We start from the raw sequence: 10,935 nt of genomic DNA, 5'->3' as shown, positions 1-10,935 counted from the left end.
AAATACTGCAAATAATACTAATTACAAATCTTCTTTAGGCGAGAGAGTCCTAAAATAAAATGAATTTCAAATTCCGAAAATATCTTTCAAAGTAGATCAGAGTTTGAAAGATAAAGAATGAAATTAGAAAATTCAATAGACTCTTGAAAACCAAAGGAGGAAAAATTTCTCGAGCTTTCAAAGTAGAATTGGAAGGGCAGAAAAGAGAGAGCGATAGCTAAATAGGAAGAATACAGTTTAGCTGGTCGCATTAGTCAAAATTCGAGGGGCAGGTAGATTTTTGGGCGAGCTGAAAATCACCGTTCTGGCAGATGCTTGCCAGATTTTAAGAGAAAGTTGCTACATGAAGAAGGCAATAAAAACGGTAGTGAACAAACACCGTGCTAAAGCACCGAAGAATTTTGATTTCGACCAGTAAATCTTCGCTTGGGAATTTTCCATAAAAACGTTCAAGCGGTGCTAAGAGGGAACGAATTCATGATTCGCCCAAGGGTTATTACTTTTAAGCCGTGGCTTATAACATATTTTTGTGTTTATGTTGACTTGGGCGAGTCGGAAATGCGTTACGAGAATTGTAAAGGAGGTTGTTATATTTCGTTTGTAAAACGGGTTGAGGGTCTGCAAAAGCCGAATGTATTTTCCCGTAAATTTAAGGATGAAATCAATTTGTTACCGAAATTTTTGTAAGCTTAACCACAGACGGAAAATTCCGTAATACTAGATAGTCTTTAAAGATTTACAACTTTATTTACATTTATTTTGTTTTTAAACATAAATGGAGAAAGGTTTCTAGCTTATTTTATGTTTTTTGTCTTATCTTTTCCACTATATACTACTTAAGAAATATCAAAATTTTCGAATATAATTTGTATGCACTAAACCTATTTCAGAATCATGATATCAAGCCACAATGGTTTCCCGATAGCTGAAAAGTCAACGATCACTATATTCAAGGAGGATTTGCGAAAAAGAAAATAGACATTCATGTTTGCTGATCGATGATTCTACAGAGGAAAAAAGTTTCTTGATAATCCATGTAACTGTTCATGAAAAATATTTCTTGCTAGGAAAGACATGGTTGAAAAAATGCTAAGCGTCGACCAAGAGGATCATTTGCGTAAGCTATACTACTATACTATATAAAAAAAATAAAATGTATTGAAGTTTTGTGTGTCATATTATCAGTGTATTAGCAGCAGATGTTCACATGTTTAAATATCTATAATTAGTTTATTATAAACATATTCTAGTACAGTAAAAAAAAAGCATTTCAATTATACAAGTTTTATATACTTGAATTGTAGATTTTGAATGTTTGGTGTAATTCAATGTGCTCTTGACGCCTCTTCATTGAGAAAAATATTGTACCCGGTAATAAAAAACAAGTTACCTTTGAAAAATAATTTTTTGATAAAAACGCAACTAAACTTGCGACTGTCATAAACAAACGTGTTATACTTTTTCTATGAACACGAAACATATTTACTTCCGGTTACTTTCTGGATATGAGCATTTATAGACCCCATAGATTCACCATAGGTCCCAGCATCATCCCTCACTCACAATTGAAAATTATAATTTTGAAGAACCTGAATATCTTCTAAACTAGAAACGGCCATGAGGGCAATTTTAATGCGGACGCTCAATCATTACTAGATAATATCTTGGACCAAAAAATGTTATAATGTGAAATACTAAAATAATACAAGATGGGCGTATCTATAATCCTAAATGCCAATGGAATATTTACACCTTTTCCACTCTTGCATATGATTGATTACGGGTGCTGATTGTAACCCAGATCTACACTTACTTCTAATATTACTTACCTCTGTGTGAATTCGAAGAGGGATTTTGTGTATGAATGATCCAGACATCGAATCTCTAAGTATCATCAGACTGCCCTGACTGTTTTTGTTTTGATTCCCCCGCTTTAGTTCCATGTCTATTTGAAGGCAACTCTCGATACTGGAACTAAACCTTGCCTTGCGTGTATAATTAAACATTCTTGGAGTTTGATGATTTTACAAATCAAAAGGCAAGTTTTCAATTGTAAATCTTCCAAATTGAAGTAATTTAAAACGTAAATCTTAAAAATTACCGAAATTTTTCTTTGTAAATAATCCAAATAAAAAACTCTTTAATTTTAAAGCTTTAAATTTTCAAGTTTTGTAATTTTGAAAAAATACAACTGACAGTTTTTGAATTTTTAAATTGTAGTTTTAGAAATTTTACGCCTGATGTAACTTTTTTTCTAAGAATGTGAAAAGTAATTTTTATCCATAGATCGTAAAAGTAACTTTTACTCTCTAGGTGGTATCAGAAGAATGTTATACACGGATGCCCGGATGGACTTTTTTAAATTGTATTTTGTTATAAGACAGCAAAAAAAACGGATAAAAAAGCGATAACCACGTTGTTTGCAAGCTTGATGAAGCTGGGAGTACGATTGACAAAACCCAGACTCTTGATTCATCTATTCACTTTGCTGATAAATAAAGTCTGTGTCTAGCTGAAGTTAAACAAAGGTTTGCTCAGAAAAACTACCTGATCCTTTTCAGCCTCCTTGAACCGGATTCTCCCTGAAACATCATACATCCTTATAAGCTTTCACACCGAACGCGCTAATCATGTTGTATTAGAAACTGGTAAAACTGACATTTTTCTCTGCCCTAATTTTTTAACTAAATCCTCAGAGATGCAATCTACTTCAGATCCTATGTCAATAACCGGTTCGATTTTCTTGTTATTCGGTTACGTGTGTCGCGATAATCCCATTCCATCTTCCTCTCTTCTCTTTTCTCCCGTTATCTCTTGCACCCATTTGCCTATCTCCATAATTACTCTCTTTTTCATTCCTATACCTCCAATCGTCATTTCTTCCGTTAAGTATATTCTGTCTTTTTACTCATAAACCCTCTCATCTCTCTTTTAACTATATCTATCGTGGTTCTTATATCTATTATCGCCATATCGTTTCTAATATTCTTTCTTTCCTTTCTCTATTTATCTTATCTAGCCAAGCAAGTGTTTTTATTATCTGATTGGTTTTCTTGACATCGACCCAGGCTAAAGCATCTTGTATTCTATTTGGAAGTTATTCTCACTATTACATAATTACGCCCTATTCTGAAAACGGTGGATCTAAACAATAATAAGCTTGTCGAACCTGTTAGTAGAAACACCGAGCAAACGTACCATCTTTTCTTTCACATTTTCGATTCTTCCAATCATTACCCATTTCTGTCCTATATGAATTGAAACTAATTTCTCACGAAATTCAGTTTTAAAATCATCAAACACGTTTCTATTGACTCAATTTGCTAAATACCAAGATTCAGCCCTGCCTTTGAGTGCACTTCTTATTATAAGTAATTCATGACCGCGTGGTATTCTTTTAATTGCTAGGTATTGCTCTAAATCCCGCATGAATTCAAGAGGATTTCTCTGATACTCATCATAAAATTGTGGAATTAGCAAATCTATTTTTATTTTATGATCATATAGCTCTGAACTATGTTCATTTTTCAGTTGTAATTTTTACACATTCATTAATGTATCGGTGATTGATTTTTAAATTTCATTTTGTATTTGTATATGATAAGTTTGCCCATCACCTCGAGTTAGATTCACTGATTCATTGTTATTATTTTCTTCGATTTTAATATTCGCTAGCACATGCTGTATATTCACGTGATTATTTACATGGTTTTGCGCTTAGCGATTTCGTCCGCTGTTCGTATGAATTTAAATTAAATTTTTCCTGTCTACTCTATAATTATCTTTGTATTTTTGGCTTTGTAAATCATGATCGTTTGTTTTTCCCCGTAAATTATTAGGCGAATTTTCTCGCGAATTTTTTTCATTTTGTTCGGAAGCCATTCGAGATGTTTTGTTAGCCTTCGACTATGGGGAACTAAACTGTGAGGATAAAACAAAAATCCCTCGCGAATTACAATTTTCTAACTTCTTTACTCAATATTTCGCAAAATTCTACCAACAATAATTAGAAAAGCATACTATCCAAAAAACATCCAGTTTTAATCAAATATAGGTTAAAAAACTTTTCTCGGCCCAAGATACTAGTAGAATTTTTGTTTACGTCGCCAGTCCTTATTTCAAATACTCTTTTACAGCAAATCCTTCCTTTCTTCATAAATTCAGGATGTAAATTTAGTAATAATGATATTTACAGGCGTTCCGCAAATATCGTTGTTTGTAGCCGTCTACTTCGCGCACTGTCAAAAAATAAAACGAACTTCAATTCGAAATTTAAATGCTTTTAAGGAACCAGAACCTATAGACACGGATCACACTAGGGTCCCCAATCCATTTGAATTTTTCCTCCTAATCAGCAAATATGGTCCCTGAATGTCCTGATCCTGGGGCATGCTAATAAATTGTTAATTTGGTGCCCCCTTATGTGTAATCATTACACTACCATTAACTACAATTCAGAAAAGTAAGGTGACGAAACAGATGAGATGTTAATCCTTCGTAAAATTAACTTCTGGGAATTTATTTATTACATAAATAAAGACAAAGATCCACAATTTCTTCCAGACTAAAATATTTTTTTTTTCCTCTTTGCAATTGCTAAACAAACATTTAAAAAAACATGGCGTTTCGGAATCAAAACTGGAACCCTCTTTAGACTAAAAATTAAAATTTAATTATTCTAAAAAACTTGAGGATAAATACGTAAAGTTATAATATTAATAGCTCACCGAAATTACATAAGGCAGATTGCAGTCTATTGAGAATTAATTATTGAAGATCTATGTGTGCCCATTGATTTTTAATCATCTTAAAATTTATAAAAAGTTAAAGAAAATCTTTTATTTGAAAAAATATCATTAAAAATCTGTAAAAAATGTAGAAACTATAATTTCGAGACAACGTAAAATTTTTAGATTAAGAGTTCTTAAAAGTTAAAGTTGATATACGTAATAGTAAATTACCTGGGAGAGAAGGAAGATGAAAACTAGAATATGGAATAATAAGTGCATTTTTTAAAGTTTTTGTAACTCATTTAAATATTAATGAGTAAAATTCTTTCTATGAAGCTGGAAATCCAATCCTAAAGCTCCAGCTACAATTCTGATTACAAGGGCACTAACAATTTCTATAATGGATGGTGTAAAATGTTGGAAAAACAGGGGCGTCCATACAATTTCCAGATGATGTTAAATTCGTAGTTTTACAAAATAATTTTTTAATTAGAAAAAAATAAGGCAAAGTTTTATAAATGATTACATTCAATTTTATATAATATAAAAACAATTATATAATAATAAATTTAATGTAAAAAATATTAAATCAACATGTATGCTTCATTAAAAGAATTAAAATCAGAAATTAATTCATGGATTTCTTGCCTTCTTTTTAAATAAAAACCATCTTAGTGAAAGAACTGCTAAAATAATCCTTTTCTTTATGTAAGATCTCAACATCATCCCATTTTATTGCATTAGAGTAACTAGAGTGTTTTAGTACTAAATGTTGACTGATAGTTGAAATGATGATTTGAATTCTGAATGGACGACTAGTCTCGGTATCATTACGGACCTTGTTTCTAGTTTCCAATTCTTTTAATCTTCTACTAATATGTTTGTCAACAATATGATTCGCATAGATTTTATAAAATAACATTTTGTTAACAATATTTAATTTATTTATGTGCAAAATTCTATCTGAAAGAAGTATAGTAACCATTTAGTTATAATATTATTTTTATAATCTCTGATGACTTCAATGTTCAAAAAACTTATAGAATTATTTTTGTCAGTTTCAGATGTGAATTTTAATCTCAGATGAGAAGAGTTAAAAGTATAAAGTAGTGAATCCAGTTTATCAAGTGGAATAATTGAGAAAGTATCATCCACATAACGCATATAAGCAAAAATTACAAAATGTAATTTGGAAAAGACATATGATTCAAGGTTTTGCATGACCTATTCCGATAATATCAGAGATATAGGAGACCCCATAGGAGTTCCAAAAAATGATAACTGTATCATCTAATGATTGTGAAATTCCCTTTTTAAAGTAATGTAGTGGTTTTTTGGTATTACGACCAAACACCTTCGACCTTCAATACTTTTATGAACTCTTAAAAATGACGAAATTATTACCATCTTTATAGCGGATCATAAGTTTGATAAACATATTAAATTTTGCAAGAATAAACTAGAACTGTAAGAGCAACGTTGAGATCTTACACAAAGAAAATAATTACACAGCCCACACAAAAAAGCTGTTTGCACGCAACAAGTGAGATATCTGAGAAAGATCTTCAATTACCTTACAATTACACAAGCTAGGGGAAAAGGGTAAGCTAAAGAGCGTAAAAGTAATTTTTACTCTCTATGGGGTCGAAATATGCCAAAAAAGTGTATTTCAAAATTCAGTTCATTAAAAACCTTCCTCTATGAAACAGCAAAAAAACGGTTAAAAAGCGATAGCATCCTCGATATTAAGCGTATAAATAATTAATAAATCGCTCGCCGACAGTAAATCTAAGTTAAACAAAGTCTCTACTTGCGTTAGCTCGCTCTCATTAAAATTTGACACTTTATCTTCTAAAATTGACCACGTTGTTTGCAAGCTTGATGAAGCTGAGAGTACGATTGACAAGACCCAGACAGGCCACGTTTCAATCGTATTTTAAATCGTATGAAATGTGTATCTTAAAGAGGAATGGCAGATTGTTGACGATAGGCTATTTCGTTTCCGATCAAAAAACGACGGATACTCGTAATAATACTATTCGTAAAAGAAAATTACAGACCAAAGAAAGAAAAACTTTATTTTTAAATTTAATCACTATAGTATACATATATATATAGTAATTTCATCTTTATATTCTTACCACACACGTTTGAGATACTCGAACAAGTTTCCTCGTAATTGCATACGATTTTTCTCACCACAGCCAATTTATCGAAGCACTACGAAGGTTTCTGTACTTTTCACTTAAAACCGAAAATCAGTTGCCAACAGCCGCACCGGTTGCCGGGAGTTTTTTAAGCGCGAGATCACACGTACTCACAAGTCATCTACATCAGGCCTGTCCAGAGAGGGGAGTTCAACTCAATCACCAGATGTTTGAGTTCTACCACGAGTCTATCTATTCAGCTTCGGTGGTGGTCGGTTTCTGAAATGGAAGAAGGATTCCCAGTGCTTTAGATACACAGTATCTCAGAAGGTATCTTAATGCTACTGAATTAAAAATAAAATGAAGTAATTTGGAATTTAATTAATTAATATATTAGCAGTAAAAGAATCCATAAGTCTTAAAAATAGGGAAATTGCATAATGTTTTGTTTGAAGAAAGTTGGAAATAAATCTTCAAAGCCAATAGTTTCATGGAAAAATACAACTTTATTTCAATAGTAAATTTTAGGGCCTTTTTATTGAACTATTTAATTCCCCTATAATTAGAAATAAAAGAGACAATTACATTCTCTACACTATATTAGTGTATTGCAATAAATTCACATTCAATGTATAAACTTTTATAAATATTGAAGGGTAATTATTTCAGCATTTTTTAAACATTATATTACACTTTACAAAGAAATTGTGAACATTCTTTGAAATCAGGATCTTGCAACATACCTATCGAAAGTTATAGCGCTTATACATTTCCCTTATTTATTATTGTAAAGTAAAATGTAATCATATATCAACTATTTATATATTTTGTAATTGTTGCAATATTTATAAAATCATATTCCGTCAACATAGTGCGTCACATGGCACGCGCCACGAACAACCACGAAGCATTTCCGGCAGCAAGTGGAGGTCGTTGGTGGGGTTAAGGTCCAAAATCGCTTTTCTTGCAGTTATGACGATTCTCATGGCTAAAACATGTGGTGTTTAAGTCGAGCTCCCCTCTCTGGATAGGCCTGATCTACATTGACATGCGTTTGGCTGCGAACGGCGTAAGAGGAAATACTCTAACTCTTTCTTTCACTGCGAAAAAGGGAGACAGCGGCTACGCACACGCCATACGAACGCCAAAAACGCTTCGATGTTTACATTTTATTACAATAACAAATATTTATATCAGTGATTTCTATAATTTATTATAATTTATTGAAAAATTTTCTACTCGTATAAAACTGCTTTTCACTAACATATATGTAAATTTTATTAAATGTAAATATTATACTAATTAAAACATTTAAATTAGTTTGAAATTTCATTTTACGCAATACATATCTATAAAATAGGTTTCTTATGATGGACGTTGTTAAATCTTAAAAATCCAATTCATTTACGTCACTAACTCATCTGCATTTTCTTGTTCAAATTTACTTGTAGCCACTTGCCATTCAATACAGTTAAATAATGAAGAGCGTAATATGCATTATACAATTCATCGGACTTAATCAAAAATCAATTGTATGATGCAGATTCGTTTCTGTAAAAGGGAACCTGCACTTCTCCATTCACTTTAACATCCTTCAAACTTCATTTCATTGAGAACTTGAAACGATTCATGCATTTCTTCTGTCAATCGTATATCCCGAATTGAACCTAATTGGGTTTTTTGAGGTTATATTCTCCTAGTCAGAATGTCTTAAAACTGTAGAAGGAGTACATCTCCGAATGTGGCTTGACAAATTTAATTAAGTCCAAATAGCTGACCAATTCAAAGAGTCCCAAAAAAAATTAAAATGCAACTTTGTCAATCTGGAATTTTAAGATGCACATTTCAAAGCGCTTCAGTTCAATTCTTTTTTTTTCCAGGCTGCAAAGGACTCCGAAAACATCTCTGGAAAATATGGTCCGGGTCAAATTGACTGAAACTGTAGTATAATATAGTCTATGATATAAAACGCCAGGTTTCAAGATAGGAGGGACCAAATGTCACTTTTCATGGACGCGAGCGGAGTTCCGCTGACTATCGAAGACTATTTGGCATTACGCTCAGTGATTATGACGAACTCTCTTTTTCTTTTATATTTTGTAGTCTGGGATCCTTAAAACAATAATATCCATGTCTGAATGTCGAGAACAGGATACTTTTTCGTGGGTGTTCTACCAAAGTTAACGTTTCATGCATACTCAAGGAGTTCCACGGACCCTCTAGGACTGTTTGGCACTACGCTCAGGGATCATGCCGAACTCACTGTCTCTTGGATATTTTGTAGTTTGAGACCACATGAACAGTAATATCCATGACTTAATGTCGAGAAAAGGATACTTTTTTCGAGGGTGTTGTACCAAAGTTAACGTTTCATGCACACTCGAGGAGTTCCACAGACCCTCTAGAACTGTTTGGCACCACACTCAGGGATCATTCCGAACTCTCTATACCTTTAATATTTTTTAGTTTGGGATCCCCGAACAATAATATCCATGTCTTGAGGTCGAGAAAAGGATACTTTTCCAACGGTGTTGCATCGCATGTCGCTTTTCATGCAGATGAGAAGAGTTACACCGACCCTCGAGTACTGTTTGACACCATGTTCAGGGATCATGCCAAACTCTCTGTTCTATTAATATTCAGTATTCTAGGGTCCCCTGATCGATAATATCTAGAATTGAAGGTTGAGAGAAAGGGTAGTTTTTTGTCTGGGTTACATCGTAGGTCGCCTGTCATGTACTTATTTAATCTAATTCAACATGTCCTATTAACGACATCGTTAAGACTAAAGTATGAGAAGTGTGCCTGGGGGTAGTCTACCAACTGTAAAAAAAATTAATCAGTTGTCTTTGGATGAGGCTAACACAATATGAATTTAATTAAACATCACTAATTATGTACGTACTTATTCAAACTAATTAATCAGGTTCTATTAACCGTGCCGTTAAGACTGTAATATTGAGTGGGAGTCTTCGGATAGTTTACCTTTCGTAAAAAAATTAGTGAGTGGTTTTCGGATCATAGTAACTAAAACTGAATTTAAAGTTATATTACCAAGGGCATAATTCCTCATTCAAACTAATTAATCATGCATTACCAACTGCGTCGTCAACACTTAAGTATGAGAAAGGTGTACCTACTAATTCAAACTAATTATTCAGGTCTTGTCAATTGCAGGTGACGGAACACTGCACGGAGCAACTTTGCACGAGCTTATCTGTACTTATCAGTGGCCATAGGCACAACTGTGTACGTTGTTGGCCTCAGGCTCAACTGTGCACCAGGTCATCTGTGCACGTCTACATTTCAACGTGAACAAATGGGACACTCCCAACTGAGCACGTCTAAATGTCGGCTATATGTCTAAATAACTAAATAAAATTTAAAAAAAATTTTTTAATTAAATTAATAAATATCACCGTGCACAGATGTTACCCTACTAACGGCTCACATGCACAGATGGGAGGCTCCCAACTTTGCACGTCGAAATGTAGAAGTGCACAGATGGCCCGATTCACAGTTGTTCCTGTGGCCAACAACGTGCACAGTTGTGCCGGTTGCCATCGACGTGCACATATAGGACACATAAGAATATGACACCTGTACGTTTATTCCTCCGTATACTGGTATTATCAAAATAATGTCCAAAATATCCGTAGTTTTTTCCCTATTTTCTGCATTAAGAGAAAAGCAAAGACGCGTAGAAGACATTCTGATAGCAGATTCGGATTCAGCGGCTCAAAATCGATAAGGATTGCCCAGTCACTTGTTTCGTCTTCAGATTTTCCACATTAAATTTATCTTAAATTTATGCCTGAAATGATTTAACTTTTTTGTTTTAAATTCTTCGATTTTTTATTGATCTAACTATTTACCTGATAATTATAAGAATTAACTTTTATATGGAAAAAGGTTATACAAAATTTGTTATACATTTTGTTTAAAACCTTGAATTGATATTTGAAATTACATTTGGGCTATTGTTTCAGTTAAATTATATACTATCTAATTAAAATTATTCTAAAAACAACTTCTAAATGTTTATAATTCTTAGTCTT

The 10,935-nt window shown here is 32.8% G+C and overlaps 1 protein-coding gene across 2 annotated transcripts in view; it reads left to right on the top strand.

The window, feature by feature from the left end:
• LOC117170181 (leucine-rich repeat-containing protein 24-like) overlaps positions 1-10,935 on the top strand; it is a 133,566-nt gene that overhangs the window by 107,467 nt on the left and 15,164 nt on the right. The window contains exon 1 of one of the 2 annotated variants that reach the window (XM_033356763.1): positions 1,017-1,117. The exons of the other annotated variant lie outside the window; for it this stretch is intronic. The gene's annotated coding sequence lies outside the window, so the exon portion shown is untranslated. Of the gene's footprint in view, positions 1-1,016; positions 1,118-10,935 lie in introns of those variants that run through there. 2 annotated transcript variants of the gene reach the window in all.

The sequence above is a fragment of the Belonocnema kinseyi genome, chromosome 3 (assembly GCF_010883055.1).
Source record: "Belonocnema kinseyi isolate 2016_QV_RU_SX_M_011 chromosome 3, B_treatae_v1, whole genome shotgun sequence".
Classification (NCBI taxonomy): Eukaryota; Metazoa; Arthropoda; class Insecta; order Hymenoptera; family Cynipidae; genus Belonocnema; species Belonocnema kinseyi.
Note: the sequence above shows the minus strand (reverse complement) of the source record. Positions and strands in the feature narration are given on the sequence as shown.